Here is a 17,205-nt window from a genome sequence, read left to right on the forward strand (position 1 = left end):
TCTCCGTGCAGTGTTGCCTCTGTTCCCAGAGCGAGGAATCATTATTTTATCAAAAGTTAAATACGAGTTGTAGTTCCCCAAGTACTAAATTTGATAAATGGAAGCTAGATGGTCTGTTGTTTTATCAAAATTGTGTTTAGTTTTCAAAACCGTCAAGAAAAGATGCAAAAACCTGAAAAAAAAATATATGTAATAATTTTAAAGCCAAGAATGAACTCTAGAAAATGAAGGCAGGGTACAGGCTTAAATGAAAGTAAGAGTACCACATTCCGTGCAAAGTTTACGAGCGTGAAGTAAGACTCAACCAATGAACGCAGGAAGAAGGGGCCTTTACGAGACGTGCGCTGCATGAGTCACTCAGGCCAACCCCAGGATGCAAAAAAACATTCACTTATATTGAAAATTTAAACCATATATCTTCTTTCATAAGTTTGATGAGAAAGATAATGGTAGCCGTACATTTACAGCTTTCCTTTTTATTATCACTTCATTATCTTGAACTATTCGAACAATTCATGAAGATAATTTCCATCTGGTGCGTTTTGTCAACAGTGTCAGTTGACTCCGACAGTCACTGTGACCCATAACGCGACTCCTATACACGACCTTTTTTTCCTCTCCGAAAGTGCTGGTGTTGCATCATCCGAGTTTACAAAATCACCTCAAGAAACGTGTGAGGTGTGACTATTGCAATTGTATTTTTGTACAAGAAATTCAGCTTCCACAATTTTCTTACTAATTGTTCAATTATTCCTTATCACAACTTTCTCAAATTTTATGTTCTGATCCTTTTTTCCATTGCGGTTTGGGACTTCCTACCTGTTCCTAAGCTTGTCTCATACAGTTATTTGTACACCAGCCCACGAGGTGTTCGCTGACCCTTGGACTCCGGTGCCCCAGCCAGGCAGTAAATCATCATCAAAGCGTCGTCGTGGCTCTCAGGGGCCTCTCGTAAACCTGTAAAGCAGCAGTGCTCCTCTACACTACCCAGGATTCCCTATATAGAGAAAACATTGATGATCCCAGATACGTAAGGACACGCACACGTTCCCTGCAGCAGATACCACATCGAGATGAACTCCGCGGAGGGCGTTTAAGATTTAGGCGTAAATGAGGGAGAAATTGCACCCTTAGCGTTCCGATACGTCGTGTTTGGAGACGCCATACCTGTAATTACTTCTGATAATGAGGGTGGGTACCTGTAGATGCACAGCGGGATTGAGGCGAGGACAGTGTGGCTGGTGCACTTTCCTGTTACCGGACGCGGGGCATCGGACCATCGTAATGAGTGGCGAGTCACGGTAATTAGGGAGAAAGTCGCCAAGTCATCGGCAAAAACTTCATGTCAGGAAATATGATGGTTGTGCCGGTAACTAAATTGTTCGCAGTAGTGGCGGCTGCATCAGCGTTAACACATACGAGGCATCAAGGATTCCTTTGATAAATAAGTGCAAGTAAGGATTTTTGTGAAATACTGAGAGTGATATTTAAGCTCGCGGTCGTGAATGTCTAAGACTGATAAGGCAACTGGTGGGAAGCTGTGTGTCAGACACGGTGGTTCTGCAGACTTTGTGTTCTCGCTGGGGAAAACTATGTGAATATAAGGTTCGGTTATATTTAAGAGAGTTAAATGACGATTTTTTTTCAGCAGACAGTATTAGAGCCGATAACCTAACGACGAGGCAGACACCACGCTAGGAAGAGCCCAGCCAGAACTTGCTCTCCTCCTCCTCCTCCTCCCCCAATATGGATTTGATGCTGCCAACTTTCAAAATTTTCTTATAATTCGAAAATGTTAATAAGTTTCCAGGCACAAAGCAGCAGCATACCAAAGAAGAAACTCTTTTCCTTATGAGAAAGAAAAACTCATTTAAGAAAATTTACAAAAGGATAAATGCTGGACTACCTGCACCTGGACTTGTGGGCCGAGAGGCAGTAAACAAGGCAGCGTGTGGCCACCGACATATTGTTCAGGGAAGCATTCAACCAAAATTAAAAGTTTCTAAAAGGTGTTATAGTCTAATAGAGGCAGTTTCACGCCTAGCTTCTAATCGCATATTTTAACGTTACATTTACAGATTTGTTGATTTCTTTCGTTCTATTACTCCTTTAACAATCACAGGATATAAATTCAATTCAGTGCACAAGCAATCCCAGCAAGCAAATGGATATACAAAAAAGGAATAACCACAAGTGATACATCTCCCCTCCCCAGACACAAGCCCCACACGCTGATCATGGTGGTATTAGCAAACAGTCGCGAGAAATAGTATGGACATTAAAGAGAAAAAATCGTTTTGCTATCCAGTGACTCAGGATGTAATCAGGTTTTACCCGAGTCTCCAGGCTTTCATTATAACGCCCTACTAGGAGTTGATCTGATATATCATTCCTTAATATGCTTGCCTTCTCTCCCGCGTGGTGGCCGTTGCGAAGCCCCAATTACCAGTGTTGGCAATCACCACCAGGCTGGAAGGTGCGTCCAACTCTAAACGCTGGGAATGACAGGTGTGCTACATTACATATCTATACTTGAAGGATTAATTATATAAGCAAGCATGTACTAATCTTTATCAACATAATTGCCTTAATGTTTACTATTTAATTTTCACTAAACAAATAGTGGTGCACACGGGAAGGGAAAATTAAGTTTATTACATGTTGAAATTTTGAGTATTTCCATTATTGGCGAGAGCAGCGTTTCTTGCAACAGTTCTTACAGGATAGCGGCGCCTCCATGCCATCACTCCTGCATGCCGAGCCCCTACTTCAGCCTCAGCCTCCCTCCTTTCACTGCTGTTCCACTTCAGCTCCTAAGGTCATGTACCGGGCCACCATTCTCCACTGCGTGACTTACATGGCCATTTCTCTCCTCTTTTTCAGCTAATTAGGAACAGGTTAAGAATCATAAGCTACGCAGAGGGTCATGGAGAGTGACACAAAGCATCAGCAAACATCATGCCTTACTTAGTGAAGAGTGAAGCAACATGAATTACATTCTCTTAATGAGGAGAATAATGTCCGGATATTTCAACCTGGTGAATTTAGATGTCAATTTATACGTTCAGATACTTTAAGTGGGAAATTCAGATGTCAATTCATTACATACCGATTTTTTCATCCTCAGAATATTCAGAATGGCAATCGTTAAGAAAGACACCCTGTTTGAAGAGTAAAGCAAAGTATGTGTGAGCCTTGTTTCAATTGTTGTAAACTTCCTCGTCACAGAGGCATTCCAACACTGTTATCAGAGTTTCATACCTGATCTGTGACTCTCAGCATATAAGGAACACAGTATCGTGTTATAAATACACTTCCTTACGACAACCTAGACGCCAACACGCCCCTGAACACGCTCATTAACTTAACACCTGCAGCCATGTTCTAATTTACCTCCAAGTGTCATATAATATTAAATGATCAGGGCACGAGCCTGCCTCTGTGTTAGCTTACAAGACAGGGTCGTGCCAAGAGCCGCGGTGGTGTGGGCGCCATGGAGGGTTTAAATTCAACCATTCACACGTAGGCCGGCCAGCAATTTCGTCATGCAGGTTGATCACACACCTTACGAGGAAGTGAGAGCCGAGACACCGCGCCTGCGGAATTCTCCTCATGAATAAATATTTCTTGAACGTAAGACTATGCTGCGCGACTTTTGTTACAAAGTATTAAGTATTACTAAAAGTTCCTATTATTATCATTACTGATACATTTCTAGCCATCATGTTCGCAGGCTGCAATGTATATCACAGCACCAGTTTCCAGCACATCAGTCTACTCCAGGGATTACTTGCCTTAAATTGCTTTCATAGTACGAAAAGTTTACATCGTACCGTTTATTTTTAATCTCAAAGATCATTATTATATTACATGCCCGTCTCGACTAAAACGATTGTGTCACAAGGATTGCAGCGTTCGTATTTTTTTCTTTTCTTTTTTTTTCCCTCAGTTAGAAAGTGACCATCTGCTTTTGTAAGACACACGGAGCTTAAAATTTACTGCAGATCTAATCATCCAGTGCTGCAGTTGTCTTTGTTCACCAGTTTCTTTACGGGGCCAGTAATCCAATTAAATACATCTTATATCAAAAATCCTGCGGCTGAGTGTGCGCTGTCCATTCTTTTAAACATAACACACTATTCAAAATTATATACAAAATAAGTTCGACGAAACACTGTTATGAGAAGTTTAGAAAAAAAAACTGAAGTCCTTGTGTTGCACAAAAATGAATTCAATAGCATCAATACTGGCGATGTGTATTTACTGCTACACTTTATAGCACACGATTTAGTTTTAACTCTCACTTGATCTGTACTTCTCTTATTTATAGAATTTACTATGCACACCTTGACTGTGAAGCATTTTTCAACAAATACTATAATGTTATAAGTATTATAATAATTATATTAATGATAGAAAACCTCCTCTCTCTCTCTCTCTCTCTCTCCTCTCCTCTCTCTCTCTCTCCTCTCTCTCTCTCTCTCTCTCTCTCTCTCTCTCTCTCTCTCTCTCTCTCTCTCCTGTCATTCGCGTTTCTCTTCATCTCCTCCTACTTACATACACAGCAACCCACCTCAACACTTTCTACCACCACCATCACCACCACCAGCACCTCCACCTCCACCACTCACCCCCCACCACCCCTATCGGCCTGTCGTTACCGCTGCGTGCCGGGGCCTCATTCCATTACCGTCACCACATTAGTTCCTTGCACTGCCTCTGAGGTGCAGCCGCCAGTTTCTCCCTGCCCCTGCTATCTATTGATATAATACTGTGGCGCATCACCATCTTGCACGCACATTGAGAAAAACTACGTTAGGATTACTATCTAGTTAGACATTGAAATTACCGCAAACAAGATTTTTTTTTTTTTTTATGTAAATACCATTTCAGATTTCAGCAAGGAATGATGTTTTCACTTTTACCTTGCTTTAATAATTCCTAGCATACTCGAGAAGTAAACCGCATTGGGCTCAATAGATGCACCGCAGTGTACGATATATAGATAATGTTATTGGTAATGTTTGTTATGAGTCTAAAAACAAGTCCATAATATTGATGGTAAGCTATATCACTGTTTTATACTGATGGCAGGCCAAATAGCGGCAGAGAAAGATGTTTTTGGCAAGTAGTAAGAAGAAAGATGTTTTTGGCAAGTAGTTTCCCGTGTTGCTGACTGAGACCCATACACGGATGACTATCAGCAGATACTATTATGATAACCGATCCCTTACAGTATGCAGATCCAAGCAATACATATGCAAAACAAACGAGTCGGCTGGCACATAATACTATGCTGCACACCCATGCTATTTTCATACACGAAATTATCGAAACAAAAACTATCATTTACGTAATAATTTACAAGTTATCTTCCGGCAAGTTTAATTTAGTATTTTTTCTACTTAATAATAAAATATGTCAATACCACTATCTGTTCAAGTAAACCAGAAGAAAACTGCTACTTAAAATTAAGGAAAAAACTACGTAGAGGCAAAATCATCCCAATATGAAGATGAAAAAAATTTCAAGAGAATTATCAGGTTCAGGTTTTAAAAGACTCTATAAGAAGGTTTGAATATCTACCTATCTTGGTCAGACAAGTGATGCAGAGCAGGACTATGATACTGAAGTGATAAAAGAGACAAATAAGGAATGACGAGCTAAGGTTTAACGATGAAAAATAACATAAAACTATAACCCTTTCCGCAACGACCTGTCAAGAGTAGCTCCGTTCTCCTCATCCCTGCCTAAATCATGAGTGTAGATTTGTATGTAAAAGGTCTGGAATGCAAATTTGCTAGTGTTGGTAAGCATTCAGTAGTGTCTGATATATGCGTTCATTTCCTTCCTGTTCTTATTTATGAATTTCTATCCTTTTCTTTCTACCATCAAGCTATCAATGAAAGAAACATACTACTGTCGTCTTTTTAGGATGGATATTATTCCAAACCTACTAAGTAAAGGTATTCCATAGGATTCTGTTCTACATATTACGAGTACCTACCACTTTTCTTTTATGCTTTTCTTTCTCTTCTTTCTTGCACTGTTATTTTATGGTTACTGTTATCCAGAGCTTGCTGACTGCCCGTCTTCCTCCCTTTCCCTCTCAAAGACCTGTTGCACAAAATTTTCTGTTAACCTTCATCCCCATCACGTCCATCTTACTAAGTCAAGAGTTAACCACTATCCTTACCCTGTAATTCCCTTTCATCACTTTCCTAAATTTTGGAGTCTCTCAGCAGAGCAACACCGAGACACCTCGGGAACAGAATTATATATCCTCTTTCCTTTCTTTTTTTTTCTAATCCATCCAACAACTTTCTTATTTTCCTGGTTAATTTAATGATCCTTGTCCAGTCTCCTCGTCAATGCGAATAATAAAAATCGAGGCCACTCTAACCGAAATGGAAAATGACGTGCCAGGCCAACAGCGACAGAAAGCAATAAGCAATGAATATTATAATAATGGAGAAAATATTTTCTAGTTAAATGAATAAAATATGACTTTATTAATTCAAAGGTTCAGATGAATATATGAGGACAGACGGACTGATGAACCGGACACAGTGTGACTAGATAATAAATCAAGGAAAACACAAAGAAAATAAAATCTAATCATAAAGTTCACATGAATAAAGTGAAATCGATGAACAGCAAACAAAGACGAGTGGGAAATGCTGGCGGGGGCTTTTGTCCTGCCATCGTGTAACAATGGCTGCTAATACTAATGAACGCACTGACTACTTGAAATATTACTGGCCTACTCATTCCGAATAAACTTCATTTTCATCATCCCTTTCTGTCAATATACACAGAGAATATTGTTGAGGGCATACTTCCAATAAAAAAAAAAAAAAAATACTACACGGAAAAAATATAACCCAAAGATTATCCAGATAGTGTGGGGAAAAAAGTGTCTCACAAGCTGCACAGAAAATAAATATACCTGGTGTGAGAGAGCAGGCAGCCACCGAACATCCACGTATTACTTTTTAATATTAACAGTTACCGTACCATTGATTCAAGAGATACTGATTGTGTTTTGACAGTGATGACTCGAGACTACTGACCACTGATGAAATACTCTTAGTTTAAACAAGAAATTACTGTAATTATTAAAAGAGGAAAATAAACCATTATTCAGGGTATATTAATCTTAAATCACGTACTTGACTGATTTGTTCATCTATTCAACGAAGTACATACTGAAAGTTAAATGATGGTTAACCTTTCATTGCGCTATACAGATTCACAGAACTAACAGCAATGAAATCTCACAAAGAAAAAAACATTGAGAATCAAAAGAACAGATTTGGCAATTTGTAGCCAAAATAATGCTTGAAGGTGGCTGTAGAGCAAGCAGGAATGTCTCTCAGTGTGCAGTCATTAAGGAAGAACATGATAAATAGCATTGAATGTATTATGTTAAAGACTCGACTTCCTTAACACTGTCACGCACATGTACTGAGTGTCTATATTAATCAACGGCCAAGTGCAGTAAATACTATTTCTAATTAAAATATTCACGATATACTGAACTAAGTATCTATGAATGAGTGTATGTTTATAAGCCTTTTTATATCTAAGACATGCGCTATGTATGTATCATCTTACAGAGAGAGAGAGAGAGAGAGAGAGAGAGAGAGAGAGAGAGAGAGAGAGAGAGAGAGAGAGAGAGAGAGAGAGAGAGAGAGAGAGTTGGGGAGGGGCAATCACAGAAACAGATACAGACGCAGATACACAAAGAAACAGACAGACAGACAAGACAGACGCCCATATAGACGGAGAAGGAGAGACAGACTGACTGACAGTACAAAAAGCGAGGAAGGAACACCACCTGCCCATTATTGTGCTGGTCCCACCTGAGCACTTTCTACCGTCCCTAATTAAGAGAGCAGCACGGGAGTTCAGTCTGCACCCAAGGCAAAGGTACGGGTATAAAAATGCACAAGATTTCATCACTCTGTTTGTCAATTCAATAAACTGATATATGAAAGTAAGAATTAAGGAGATCCTATTATGGGAAAGTGAAAGGCAGCGTGTAAGTACGGCCATCGTATCATTATGGGAGCATTGTGTGTGTTGCTTATCATCTGAGGAGACACTGCTGCTGCTACCAAGAGGTGAGCTGTGTGACCCATTCTGACGAGGGAGGTGAGGCAGGCGGATGTGAGACTGTGTGAGACAAGATGCCACTGACTGTATGGTTTATTTATGTCTATGGGAAACGAGACGCAAGTTTTGTTATACTTTCTAGAGGTTTTTAAAATGTAAACGAAAAAAAAAAAGATTATTTATTTCAAGCAGAAATTCCAATGCATACTTTGTTATTTTCTTGTCGACTGGACTTATTGATAATAGAAGTTTTATTGTGATCCAAAGAACTTCGTGTGTGTGTGTGTGTGTGTGTGTGTGTGTGTGTGTGTGTGTGTGTGTTTATCTAATTACTCGCTCACTGATTATTTAAAAAAAATGAATGCATGAATGAATTGAGAGAGAGAGAGAGAGAGAGAGAGAGAGAGAGAGAGAGAGAGAGAGAGAGAGAGAGAGAGAGAGAGAGAGAGAATCACCTCACGTCCGATGTCTTCATTTTTTTTATGGACAAAATATTTTCTCCCCCATAAAGTGCTCCAACAGTCTTTAATACGAAAGTTTTGATTTTAACCTTGATAATTTTTTTACACGCTTGTTGTACTGCACCAAAACAATATCGTGTCTGCACTTTTTTTTTTTGTTCACTCCAGTACGGGTATCAGCTTTCATTTAGCTTTGTTTACTGCAGCCCCTCATGGGAAACCTCATACCGTGCTGATAGACAAAAGCCGAACCACCGACAGGAACCAATGAGCAATGAACCTTATAAACTAAGATCGAGACTCTTCAGATCAGGTTTTGGGAGATCGCTTTAAGAAGAAAAATAATAAAACGAAAAAAAAAAAAAAAGAGGAGTGAAGCTGAGAGCGCAAAACGAGTCAATTTAGATAAGCTTCGATTCCGGCAGACAACAAAGGATAGCAAACATCAAGTGACCGTGTGGCTGGTGCGATAACACTGGGAGGTGGCTGCAATATCACCGCCACGCAGATAGAAGGCCATGAGTGAAAGGCGGGCGTTTGGAGGGCGACGCACAGGGATCCGTCTCCACTCCTTCTGATTACTCAACTATCGGAGGACGCGGCCGGAGCATACTGATGAGACACACACACACACACACACACACACACACACACACACACACACAGGCTACTATACTATTCATAAAGTGCAAAGTCAAGTAGGATGCGTGCGTGGGAGGTGGTACGTTTTGAAGGCTGGCATCCAATGTAGGTTTCTTTCCGTCCCGTGCAAGAGGACATATATTTTTCGATGTGTCATTGTCAGTGGTGATATGTTTGCTTGTATATGTGGAGCGCCGGGTGATGCTGAGACGGATAACGGGTAACTGCTGCAGGTTTTGAGAGAGAGAGAGAGAGAGAGAGAGAGAGAGAGAGAGAGAGAGAGAGAGAGAGAGAGAGAGAGAGAGAGAGAGAGAGAGAGAGAGAGAGAGAGAGAAATACACACAAACGCAAATCGAAAAACTGATATACACGTAAAAAAGTCATACACGTGCAGAGAAACAGACACACAAACAAACAGAGAGACATATTGGCCATGCAGGAAATACCGTCTCGTCTTGTCCATACTCGTCAGCGTTACGTCACAGTGGCTGGAGGGAGAGGAGGGAGAGGGAAGGACAATAGCTGGCCAACCGTAACCACTCCCTTATAGAAACTGTACATACTGCTACTGCTGCTACTACTACTACTACTACTACTACTACTCCTACTACTACTACTACTACTACTACTACTACTACTACTACTACTACTACTACTGCTACTTCTACAACAACAACTACTACTACAACTACTACTACGTACTTTTACCACTACTTTTACTACAAGTACTGTTATATTCTCTCTCTCTCTCTCTCTCTCTCTCTCTCTCTCTCTCTCTCTCTCTCTCTCTCTCTCTCTCTCTCTCTCTCTCTCTCTCTCTCCCGGTATTAAGATGAGCGTCAGGTAGTGGCCAGGTAATTAGGAAGGTAGGGAGCTTCTATTGTGTACTTGGAATACCGCGGCTGTTCAATTTATGTATTTAATTATTGTGAGGGTAATTGGGAACGACTGACATAACAAATAGTTCCTGGGTGTGCATGTTTACTGATTTGTCGATGGAGTATCAGAAAACACTATATATTTTCGTCTACGTCATCATCCCTCCACGCCCGAATTTGTTAACGCTGAATCTAATCGAATTTTACCACCAATATATGACCCGCCGCTGCCTCCCCTCCTCTCCTCTCCTCTCCTCTCCTCTTGAGACCTCCGCAGAAAACGGATCTTTTTAATTGAAAGGAGAAAGAGGAGGAGGAGGAGGAGGAGGAGGAGGAGGATTGAGGCTTATAATAATAATAAAAGCATCCTTCTTCTTCTTCTTCTTCGTCTTCTTAGTGATTTTTTTGTATTCGAATTTGCTTATAAAAGATTGAAAGAACGTGTTTTTTTTGTGTGGCAATAGTAATATGATAGTAATAACCTCTCTCTCTCTCTCTCTCTCTCTCTCTCTCTCTCTCTCTCTCTCTCTCTCTCTCTTCTCTCTCCTCTCTCTCTCTCTCTCTCTCTCTCTCTCTCAGGCTTGTAGAGCGCAAGAGCGACCACCGAATGAAATGAAAAATTGTCCTTGTAACTTTTGAGTGAGTGGCATAATCGTTTGAATGATTCATTGAACGTTCCCATCGCCATACATATGACTAATGGATGGAAAAGGTGGAGGAGGGGGAGCAGGAAGAGGTGAAGAGAGGAGAAGGAGAAGCAGGTGAAGAAAGACGAGTAGGAGGAGGTGATGGTGTTGTTTGTGGAGGAGGAGGAGGGGGAGAAGGAGAAGGATAAGGAGGAGAAGGAGAAGGAGGAGGGGGAGGAGGAAAAGAAGGAGCAGCAGGAGGAAGAAGAGGAAGAGAAAGCGCAGAAAGACGTGAAGAAAGCCGAAGAGAAGTAGGAGAAGTAAGAGGTCATGGTGATAATGGTGGAAGAGGAATAGGAGGAGCTCAAGGAAAAGAGACCTGTAACGGAAGATTAAATAGAAAAGGAAAGGAAGAGGAGGAGTAAGAGAAGTAGGTGTAGGAGGTGTCGGTTGAAGAGGAAGGGGGGAAGAAATAGGAAGAGAGACCTGGAACTAAGATTAGATAGAGAAGGAGAGGAAGGGTGACGACGTGGGCGGAGACTGGCCTATACAATGCCGCTAATTGATGGAGGGAGCGTAGCATTAATTGTTCCCCATCCATCATCACCCGCCCAAAACCCGTAAAAGGTTAATTAAAGCATGCCATCGCCTGTTTCTCCAACCCGTGTAGGACCACGTGCCATATTAGGGCGGCCCGGGACACTGTATTGCATAAAGAGTGGTCGTCCGCTACCCCGCCACCTGGACGATCCACGCTCCATAATGATCTTATCCATATCACGTGAGGAGAAATATAATCCACTGTAAGCGCGACACTTCCTCTAACCTGGAGTGTTGGAAGCCCAGTAGTGTTGTGGTGTTGTGGTTTCGCATGCAAGACTGAGGTTTCCTGAAGTACAGTTTCGTTTTTTTTTTTGTATCAGTAATAAGTAGTTTGACCGTCTCCATATTGCTTGTGTGTTGGAATTCCAGTGATGTTGCAGCTTTATGTTAAGGCTGAGTGTTCTTGAGGTTAAAGTTTTTTTTTTTGTATTAACAGTAAGCGTTTTTCACCATTTAATTTTCTTTTCTAAGTGGTGTTGTTTTCGTTTTTTTTTTTTTCATTCGGTAATGTGATGGAGTGGTGGAAGCCCGGGGGTGGTGTGATTCTGCGGTTTTGCCGGTGGGGCTGAGGTTTCTTAAAGCTATGGTTTTGTTTTTTGTTCCAGTAATAAATGTTTTGACAGTCTTAGTTTTCTTTCCCACGTGTTCTTTTTTTTTTTTTTACTCTTTTCGATAATTTGATGGAGTGTTGGAACCCCAGAGTTCCTTTGTGGTGTTGTGGCTTCATGGTAAGGTTGAGTTTCCTGAAGCTTCATGTTTGTAATTACACGAAAAGATATTAATGGTATATGGATAGGTAGACAAACATATCATTATTAAGACTAAGGTTTTTGGGCAACTCGAACAAACATAAATAACCAGAATATATATACAGATGTAAAAACGTGAAAAGAAAAGAAGACAGAGACAAATGAATGTAATGTTTTGCTTTCCGTGTCAATAATTAACATTTTCTTTGCCTTAGTTTTACTTCCTTTGTAGGTTTCTTTCTATTTTTTGTTCAATAATGTGATGGATCTTCAGCGTTCCACAAAGAATGGGAACTAAAAAATACATCCTCACCATCATACTCATCACCAGCCTTTATTAGTCACCGTAGAACAAAAGCCTCCACCAGACAGCCTGTTGCTTCAGTCCTCGTCAAAGTCTGTTTATTAAAAATTTCATTGTCATGCATCCACCTCCCGCTCGGCCTTCCGCATTGTCTCTCTGCTGTCCAATCAGTCTCGCGTCTGTTAATTGCACTTTACTTACACGTCCTCCCACTCGTAATCTTTACCACACATACACACACACACACACACACACACACACACACCTCCATTATGAATTCTTAAATCACTCCAACTATTCACAGGGTGCCACCTCGGTCCCATTCATTGATTCCTTCCATAGCGCGCCCACTCGTCTATTGGCCCAACTGATTGCCCTCATTCAATACTTCATGGGGAGCGTTAATTGGTTCGTTCATTTCGTTAACCAACTTTCTCGTGCATTCATTAATAATTATTTCCCAAGGCAACCTTCCCTGACAGCAGCGCTCCATTAACCTGTTAACCACTCATTTAAACTCAAATTACTTATGTACCAAGAACTCATTAAGCGTAAATCAGCAAAAATTGGCGAGTCATCATTTGGTGTTTTTTGGTCACATTCATAAAGCAGTGGAGATGCCGGGAGTGAGAGCGGTGCAAGCCTGCCTGTGTGCTCTGGGCTGCCCTGCTCCGCCCTGCTCCGCCCGGCTGTGAGAGTTCACTTTTTTTTTGCTCCCTTTTTAAAGATTGCATTTACTCTGTGACGTAGGTGGATTTAAGCAAATAAAATATTATTCAAGTATCTAAAGAGAGGTGGTTTGGCAGACAATTTTCATGCGGGAGTAGACTATTGGCTCCAATTTGAAGGCATTTTTCATACTTATTATTTCTTCCTTTCGTCTCTTTTTTGTGTTCAAGGTGTGAAAGGTAATCATAGATTGGATTTTCTTGTACATAAACGTCTTCACTGATTTTACATCGAGATTATAAGTTTCGCTGAACTCATCTTCGACGTCAGAAATTGATCAGAAAAGAAGTTCCATTCAACCTTAACAGTTCTGGGACGCGATTATTACTTTGACAGGCAATCATACTTTTTACTTGCGCTAGAGTGCAGTACGCGCCATGTCACACCCATTACATGACTGCCCAGCCTCGGGTCTGTCTGTAATCAAGTCTGTTCGAAATTCATAATCAATAAAGAGATCACAGAACATTCGAGATCCTGATATTTTTTTACCCCCCCTCCCTCTCTCTCTCTCTCTCTCTCTCTCTCTCTCTCTCTCTCTCTCTCTCCTCTCTCTCTCTCTCTCATCTCTCTCTCTCTCTTTCTCCACGTGCCTATAATTCTCATACTGAAGGAAAATGTAATATGTAGTTTTTTTTTTCCCCCTGACGCAGCAACATGACTGGCACCACCTGATAGACATGAGGCGATGCAGTTCTCTTCACCTGTTCCTCGCTGACTAATGTCATGATGAACGAAATTCCCATCAACATTTAACAATATGAGAGCTTCGTTATATTACATATTAAACAGTGGTTGTGAGTGTTAGTGTACAGTCTTTAGTCGTTTAAATAGTAGGATTACATTAATAGGTTGCCAATCGTATTATAGTCTTCATATGTCAGCAGTCTAAAAGGCATCGCCATTAATAAGTTGTTCACTATAATTATTTTCACGTTATCCATGGATCTCTCTCTCTCTCTCTCTCTCTCTCTCTCTCACACACACACACACACACACACAAAGGGGTCACACTGGGCACAAAAGGCAATGCTTTAGATTGATAAAGATAAATACAAAATCTTTTCTATTGCTCATAACTTACTGAATTTTGCGAGTTGATGATTTACCGGTGATCCATCTCCTGTTTTTATGTCTTTCCTTTCTTTTATTCCCAACCTGTTCATTTCGCTCCCTGTGTGGCTGTACGAGTTCATCAAAACAAAAAGAAATAATGTTCTACTTAAACGCCAGGTGAAAAAAAAAAATGTGATATAAATAAAGTGATACAAATATGTACTGTGTGGAAGGAAAATAAAAAATATATATATAAAGCATTCCAGCGCTATAGATCTCGCGGGGCTACGTTGGCGGCTCACAAACCTGCTACATTAGTATGCATTACACGTCCCGACCCAACCACACACATCTGACCGCCGCCACACCTGCAGAGCCACCCCCCGTTAAATATAGCAACCCAGCACCTCTTTCCTATATCACCTCCCGACAGGTAAAATGTTAATCTAATGACACCACCAGGTACTAGAAAAAAAAGAAAGGAAAAAAGCATCAGGTCCCCAAGTGGTGTCAGGTTTCAAGTTGGAGAGTCGCTCAGAAAACCTTCCAAGCGTTCTGGATCCAATTCTCTCATCTCTGGCCACAGCTTGATATCAGCTTGACACTCCGGCATTTGGTGTCTCCGGGTAAGAGACACGCTGGTCTTTTTATCCTTTTAGAGAATTGTTAGTGACTGGCGTATAAGGAGGCAAAGAGCTTGGTGGTATTGTTATCAACGTGAGGATCTACCAAGTGATTTCCTTTAGTTCATTTTAGTCTCTCTCTCTCTCTCTCTCTCTCCTCTCTCTCTCTCTCTCTCTCTCTCTCCTCTCTCTCTCTCTCTCTCTCTCTCTCTCTCTCTCTCTCTCTCTCTCTCTCTCTCTCTCTCTCTCTCTCACTCGTCTCCCATTTTGATTTTCCTTTATCCAGCTTATTTCCTTCCCCTCTTCATTAGTCCTCTTCTTCCCTTTCCCGTCCAGCACTTTCCCTCCTGCTTGTCTCCCTTCATCCTACCCCAGCATGGCCCTAAAATCAGAACTGTCATGAAAGCACGTATTTCAATCATTACTCTGGCACCGACACTCGACAGGTCATTCACTGAAGCAAGAATAAGAAGAAACTTTACAAAAAACCACATATACGACTTTTTGTTTGACCAGGCAGAAGACGAGGAAAAAAATAGTTTAACGTATGTGATATGAATTTATTTTCAATGTGAGGTGTGATATTCTCCTCTTTAGCCATTTCTCTTGTTATGGTGATTATTTATTAACATTCAGAGGAATTAATAGCACTGTTTGCGGTTAGAGACACAAAAAGAAAGAATAGAAGTATAATTTGATATTTTCTAAGCTACAATACTGTTTAAGAGACAGTGACACAAACAATTGCTTTCAACCCGCAGATGACTATGAAAAAAATATCTAGCAGTGAAAAAGGTTAAAATCAATCCCCTCACTTTTTCTTACCAACACTTGAAATGAATCTCCCCATCACCACGTAACAAGCACACGGTGGATAACGAGAGACTCTAAAACACACTAACTGGCTAGTCCACCTTACGGTACTTGGAGGGCGACGCTCTAAATCACAGATGAAACACCACTACGTTATCTTTCAATTCCCGACCGCCACTTTTTCCGCCTCCCGCACACAACCCGTCGCCACGCACCAAGCCGGCGAGAACAGGGTGTTAAAGGTTTCGAACTCAATTAAAGAGGACTTATCGCCGACTCGTCAGGGGAAGTCTTGACGCGTGGGAAAGTGAAGGTGAGAATGTGCGAATACAAGGGGAAAAAAATTGAACTAACTCATGTGTGTTGGTGGGTGGGTGAGTGGGTGGGTGTGTGTGTTTGTGTGTGTGTGGGTGGGTGAATAACTGGGTAGGTGGGTGTGTGGGTGAGTGTGGGTGTGTAGTTGGGTTGGTTTATGAAGTTATGTATGTGTGGATAAATGTACTATTGTAAAAATAAAAGTATATACCAGAGGGAGAGAGAGAGAGAGAAAGAGAGAGAGAGTTAATGCACTTCCATTACAATCTTCCCTAAATCATACCCCACACTCACTTACTATTTCAGTAAAAGAAAAAAAAAAAATTACATCATGACTCACAATCAAACCTAACAACACAAGCCATATTAAAGACCTACTATTAAACACACTAATCGTCTCTCTCTCTCTCTCTCTCTCTCTCTCTCTCTCTCTCTCTCTCTCTCTCTCTCTCTCTCTCTCTCTCTCTCTCTCTCTCTCCTCAATATTTTCCAGGTAGCAGGGCGGCGCAAGAAACACTCCCGGACAGGTGCACACTGACCTAATTATAGCCTACCATCAATTAGTAAAAGTCACCTTCCCCTTCAGTGACCTTAAATAGCAAATCGTGGTGGCGGCAGCGGCGGCGGCGGCGACGACCGGTTACCTCACTAGCGCCGAGCAATGACCGATTATTTATACGTAAGGTGAAATCAGCGAGCGCCGGGGCCAAGCATTATAGCCAAGTAAGGGAAGTCCAATGGAGACCGATTGCTGGACTGAGTACCAAACAGCCTCTTGTGGAGTGACCGTAGCGCCGAAATCTGGTGTTTGGGTGTCAAGAGGGGGCATTCCAGGACGAGTGACCGCCGATCCTCTCCCATAACAACTCTAGTGTGTGACATATTCTGCCTGGCGACTGAGTGTTTGCTTGGGAGTTGCCTCAGTGGGTTTGTGGTGGTGGTGGTTGTTGTTATTATAGTTTTGGGTGTGGGTCGGTGAGTGGCTGGGTCGGTGTCTGCCTGTCTGTTTTTCTTTGTCTTTCTTTGTGTCGGACTCTTCTTTATCTGTCAATCTGTCTTTTTTTTTGGTCGTTGTTTGTCTGTTTATCTGTTTGTATATGTGTCTCTCTGTATCTCTCTCTCTCTCTCTCTCTCTCTCTCTCTCTCTCTCTCTCTCTCTCTCTCTCTCTCTCTCTCTCTCTCTCTCTCTCTCTCTCTCTCTCTCTCACACAAAAATAAAACCAAAATTTTTACAGTGCAATACACAAATGTACTTTTTTTTTACCTCCAGTCTGATAAACATTTCACA

Source organism: Scylla paramamosain, chromosome 5, assembly GCF_035594125.1.
Source record: "Scylla paramamosain isolate STU-SP2022 chromosome 5, ASM3559412v1, whole genome shotgun sequence".
Classification (NCBI taxonomy): domain Eukaryota; kingdom Metazoa; phylum Arthropoda; class Malacostraca; order Decapoda; family Portunidae; genus Scylla; species Scylla paramamosain.